This window comes from Lonchura striata, chromosome 11 (genome assembly GCF_050655825.1).
Source record: "Lonchura striata isolate lonStrDom1 chromosome 11, ASM5065582v1, whole genome shotgun sequence".
NCBI lineage: Eukaryota > Metazoa > Chordata > Aves > Passeriformes > Estrildidae > Lonchura > Lonchura striata.
In genome coordinates this window covers 22,057,114-22,063,191 of record NC_140713.1, presented here as the reverse complement: position 1 = coordinate 22,063,191, position 6,078 = coordinate 22,057,114, and positions in this window count along the sequence as shown.

Sequence of the window (6,078 nt, the reverse complement as noted above, 5' to 3'; positions counted from 1 at the left end):
GCTGGGGACACACTGTCCAACGTAGGTGACAGATATTGGCACGTTCTTGTAAATGCAGCCCAGGGAGTTTCTGGTATTTAATGTTTGTCACATCCCACTGAGGGCAGAGCCCCACACGCTGCCCTGCAGGACAGAGCTGGGCAGGGCAGCAGAACATGTGAGAGATAAACAGAATAAACAACCTGGAAACCAGCACAGACCAATTATGGCTTCTGCTTTGGCAGTGGGGCTGACAGAGACTTTCTGCATCTCAGAATCATCAATACCTCAGATTCTGACACCACAGCACCTGGGCATTCCCCCCTGATCCATCTCCCACTGAGTGGAGAGGAAACAGCACTCAGCCCCAAGCCATGGCATTCAGCCCATGCCACTCAACATTTTAATTCCTTAAACCCTTTTAAACCTAAGTGATTCATCCCTTATGCAAAATTCATCGGGGTCCATGTAGGAATGATTATCCCTTTAGGATTCCTTTCCTCAGCTACTGTTTCTTAACAGGCATAATTTTCTTGATAGCCCAGAGGAAAAGAGCACAGAAAACTTCAGGAAACTTCAGCAAAGTCCTGTGAACACAGGTTCGTGCATGGAGAGGAGAGAAACAACACAGAAATGCCTGTGTAACATGTCATGACCATTATTTTACATTTACGTAGCAAAGAAACACCCCAAATTAATTTGCTACAGTGGTGGTTCAGATGTGACCCTTTCCAGCTTTCATCAGAGTTTTCAGAGAAAAAGATAAACTTTTACAAAAGGCAAGGAAGGAAATAAAGAATAAAACACTGCCAGTGATATGTGACCCAGTCTTCCAAGACAATTTGTGGCACCGTGGATCATGGCTGGGGTTTCCAAGGACAGGGATGAACAAGCAATATTTTATAAAATGTTTAACAAATCCTGGGTACCCACAGCCTGATTTACCACATGTTCCTGGGCCCTTGCAGCATCATTCTGCTGGAATCAATAATGCTGAAACTTGGGAAGACTTGAATAATGAAGAGGTGGATCGAGTGCTTTACTGTCAATTTAATTATTCATACAAACGAGGCATTTGGCAAGAGAGGGGATTTCTATTGCTTCATAAAAACAAATTATGAGGGAATAAACAGGAACATGAAGCAAACATTGCTGGACTGAATAAAATGTTGGCATCAATCCTTAAAGTTTACCTTGCAATTTGTAATGTCATAATTAAATGGAGAAAAGGAGGCCAAGCTATTCTTTATGGCCAGTGAGTAACAGAGGGATCTGAAAAGAGGCTGAATTTCCATGTAACAAGGCTATCTAAATCCAATTAATTCCAGTGGTGCTAACCACCAGTGAACACAATGGAAGCATTTAAATGAATTTTTGGGTGTTTAAATGCTCTTTTCAATCACATGTAATTTGTTTTTTTGTTTTTCTTTTTTTTTTCAATAACCAAAAAATTGTTTTATTTATCACCAGCATTCACATGGCACAAACATAAAGAACCTGAGAAAGGCCAGGCCTATATATTGGCTGAGGCCTAAAGGAGAATGAGAGCTCACAGACAACAGGCTGTGTACTCAACCAGTAAAAGAAACAGCATCAAAAAATTTTGTGATGAAATTGCACCCACTGAAGATGCAGCACCGGGCTGATTTCTAAGCCAATGAATGAGGAGAGTGCAGGCTTTGAAAATTAATTTCTTTTCCTCATTTTTTCACTCCTCTTTTCCAGTGAATTCATATTTCCTTAAATAATTATTTTGATTTACACTTTTGTTTTCCCCCTGACTTTAAAAGCCTGAAATGCATCTTGTGTTAGAGATGCCAGGCAAAGCAATTATCTTGGTATTATATTTAAGCATCACAAAAAGCCTGTTTGGGGAGGGAGGAGGATTGACAACAGTGCTTTTATTAAATTACAAGCTGCTCCCTGCAGAATGGTTGGGAGGCTGGAAGCACAGAGCATTTCAGAGTGAGAGTGCCCATTATAAACAGACAGCATTGGTCTGGAGTATCTATACATGCACATATGGATATAACCAGATAATTCAGATCTTTTTGGCTCTTCTGACAGAGAAATATTGTCGGGTGAATATTGCATGATCAACTCCAAGGTGCAAAACACCAACCTCAGAGAGCCCAGGCTGCCCTCAGGTGTCTCAGCACGAACACAAAGTCACATCAGCAGACCCCTGTACATCATCTACCAATAATTTTGGGGGAAAAAGGACAGAAAAAGCATCCAGGTTGTGCTAAAACACCTCCTTGGTGCCCAGGGATAGGTGAGTTGCTGACTTTCTGTGCCAGACATTGGATCTGCCTGGGGAACCTTCACTGCATAAATTTCTCAGTTCTTTTCTAAATACTTTACACTTTTGGCCACTGCAGCAGCATGTGCCCATAAATTCTACACTTTTATTATGTTCTCTGTGGAAAAAAGAAAACCATCTCAGTTTTCTGTCTGTATCTGCTCTTTATGCAGGATGCTGGCACAGCTGCAGGGAGCAGAACAGGAGAGGTGAAGCCACAGGTGAGCAAGTGACAGTGAACACCTCCAGCTTTGCCATCTCCTACAGCATCAGCTCTTACCAATCCCTGAACCCAGGTCTGGGAGGGCTTTCACTGCTGAAACCTGGGGGGAAATATGCTGCCTTCCAAGGACAGCTCTGCCAGGTTCTCCTGTGCGTGCCACAGGGTTTGAATTTGAGCTGTCAGGTTCCAACCTCGTGCCTGGGGAACCTTCATTGCATAAATTTCTCAGTTTATAAGAAATAAACCTCATAAATTTCTCAGTTTATGAGGTGCTTGCTCAGGGCAAGCACCTCCTTCTGCTCCTTCCTCAGCAGCAGCACCTTGTCCCAGCTGTACAGCAGGGGTGAGAGAGGCACTGCCAGCTCCTGGCTTCTTTTTCTACCTCTGTCAAGGCTGGGACTGAAGCTCTCCAGATGATAATTCACATTCAGACTCAGGTCTGAATCTATATTACAAGTCCTGAGTTCTACAGCATTCTACTAACAAGCTACAAAATGGCCAACTATCTTCCCATACAAGGTCTTTTAAAGCTAAACTGTCCAGTTAAGAAATGACACATGAATTATTTTTAATTTTAACCCAATAACCAATCACTCAAAGTCTGCACTGTGGACTTTTCTGCCCAATTACACAAACCCACCCAAACCCATGGAGAAGAAGGTGCAGAAGAACAACCAGCCACCACCCTAAAACCTCCATCTTGCCCCATATATATTGCTATATTCTAAAACCCCAAACTCTAAGTTTCCCACCCTGTGATATTACACACTTCTAATCAAACTCCACACCCATAATCCCAGTGCTACTAATCAATTTTGGAACTCTTCTCCTTCTCAAATATAGTATTTTCTTGTAGGTCTGTGCCCTTCAGCACAGAAAGTTTAAAATTCTCAGCATTCAGGATTCCAACAAAGGACTAAACCAAACCACAGGAGAATGACAAAGCTACCAAAGGAGGGAAACAAGGAGGAGAGAGGAATGTCATCCATGCCCACAAATCAGCCAAGCATATGGAAACTGCATTTAAGGCATAAAGGGTGTGTAAGGAGCTGATATAACCAGATGGCTAAAGAGCAAGGAGGGAGCAGTTCCAGAAATTGTGAGGGAAACAGGGAACAGAGAAAGAAATTAAGGATTATGAACTTCGTATTGAAAAGGGCATGGAGAATTTAAAAGGAAAACTACAGCAGTAGTGATGAAAATTTTTTAAAAAGTGAAAAAAGAACATAGCAGATGTTATACCTGAGCCAGGGATTTTTCTTTCTCACCTGCAGGGAGATATCAGTGCTGAGGAGGATCTCCTGCAGATGGGGCAGAAGGGTCCAGGAGGGCACAAACAGAGGCTGGCCAGGACAGGACAGCTCTGGGGTGAGGTGCATGTGTAAATCCTTCAGAGCTGGGTTCAGGGCCTGGCTTCCTCAGACACAGATATTTTTATTTTGTGTGCATTCATCTGCCATTAATCAAATCCAGAAAGAAATATTTCTATCCATTCTCTGTCTCTGATAGATATTTGTATGATTCTAGCCAGCAATGAGGTCCTGATCTAGCTACAGACACAGCTGCATGTCCCAATAAAACAAGTATTAGAGTACCCAGTCTTAGAAAAGAAAACTTAAAGTACATGTATTTCTTGATAAATAAATGTAGCACTTAAATCACTCAATTGCACACAGTATTTGCTCGTTGCTTTGGATTTATTCACCTTCTTGTCAGCTGGTTTCAGAAAAATAACCTTTAACAACACCACGTAAGGGCTTTCACAAGGTGGGAAGGAAATGCTAATTGGTTTTATCCTTTTGTGAAACAATCCATCCAAAGTTAATTAGAATAGGTTTACTTTTTCTTCGCAGAAATAATCCATGAGAAAGACTGATGGGCAGAGCAAGCTGAGTCCTGCACAAAGGGGTAGGATTTGAGTGATTCCGAGCTGTGCTCCCAGAACTCCGTAGCCTTCAGGCATCTGGCTGGTCTTTCTCTGTGGATGGCATAATTAGGGCTGGAGTGAAAACCCCAGTGGTGAAGCCTGATAAGAAGTTAATCTTGTGGACACCTTGTGGGCCCAGAGAGATGTGCCCCAAAAGCACAATTAGCAAAGGTTTCCTGTCCTAGGCTGTGCCACAGCTTGCTCAGCGCTGATAAAAGCTGAGGAGCAGCAGCTCAGGGCTTCAGCAGCTCCTCACACCTCACAGGGCTGAGGAGCACTGCACTTTGTCCCCATCTCACTTCTCCTGGTGACCTTCACACTCCCAGTGTGGCATTTTCTTGGGGGGCTGGTGGTCGAGGTGACCCCAAGATTGTAAAAAGCCTTTTTCTCCCAGTCCGTGCGGCCAAATAAGTCAGAATGTGCAGGGTCGGCTTCTCAAGGTTGTTTATTTTCTCTTGTCTATAAGATGCTTTCCCAAGAAGCTGCAGTCTATCCAGCAGGTCAGTCTGTGACACACTCCCACCCCTTGGGGTGGTGCTACCATTTTATATGTACTATTTTTACAATAACATGTCAATATCTATCATTTATGTTGGACAGTATCTCTACCTTAAACCAATAGAAAAGTGTCACCACCACACCCAGACATGGAGGGCAAGAAGATGGAGAAGAATGCCAGGACACACCCAAATCCCTTCATCTTGTCCCTTTGAACCCCTTCCTTTAAAACCCTAAAATTCTACTTTTTCACCCTGTGTTAATTCAACTACCACACTACTCAAACCCCTGTGGCTTGTAATTCCTCATACAAAGTTTTTTTCCATGGGCTAAAATGGAAGCCACGGTTGTTTTTGACTTTGTACCAAGGTCTCTGAGCCCCCTGCCAGGGTCTGGAGACAGCCAGGGCAGCCAGAGGGATGTCCTGGACTCCCACAGCATTTAAATCCCACAAATTTCACATCTCTCTGGAGACAGGATTCACCTCAGAGAATTTAGCTCAGCCACACTGGCTACAGCCACGAGTCAAGGTTTTTTGGGGAGCCCCACAGGGGATACCTGTCCACAGAACCTGAGTCCAGGTTTCTTGGACCCTCTGCCCGAGGCCAAGCAGACAGAATTTGTGTGAAAGCAAACAGAATTTGTGTGAAATCTGTGCCATCCCAACTGCAGCACCAAAAAGCATTACAGCAATCCCAGCCCCCTACAGCCATGCATGAGCAGTGAGATAATGGTAAGGTTTGATTTCCCATCATCTGTAAAGAGCAAAGGAAAAAGTTCTTGGCTGTTGGGAAAGCACTGCAGATCTGGAAAAGGACCAGGCAGTGGTAATTTAAGCATTTCCCTCATGGTTAAAGGAATGCTGGACCCTACAAATTCCCCTTGCCATCTAGGGATATTAGAGAGCAAATCCCAGTTTCAAGAGGGATGCAGGTGATGGAAACTGCTGCTGACAAACTGAAGTGGTTTCCCCAGACCAAGCGACCGTAGCATGACTATGATGGAAGGAGTTAATAGACACTGAAATTGTTTTATCAAGTAGATTTGCCAGAATTTACTGATTATCAAACCTCATTAGCCGGGGACTTGTACTCCATGTTCTTACCCAGTTGCTGCCTGCTGCCTGCTGGATACACGGAGGGATGCTGG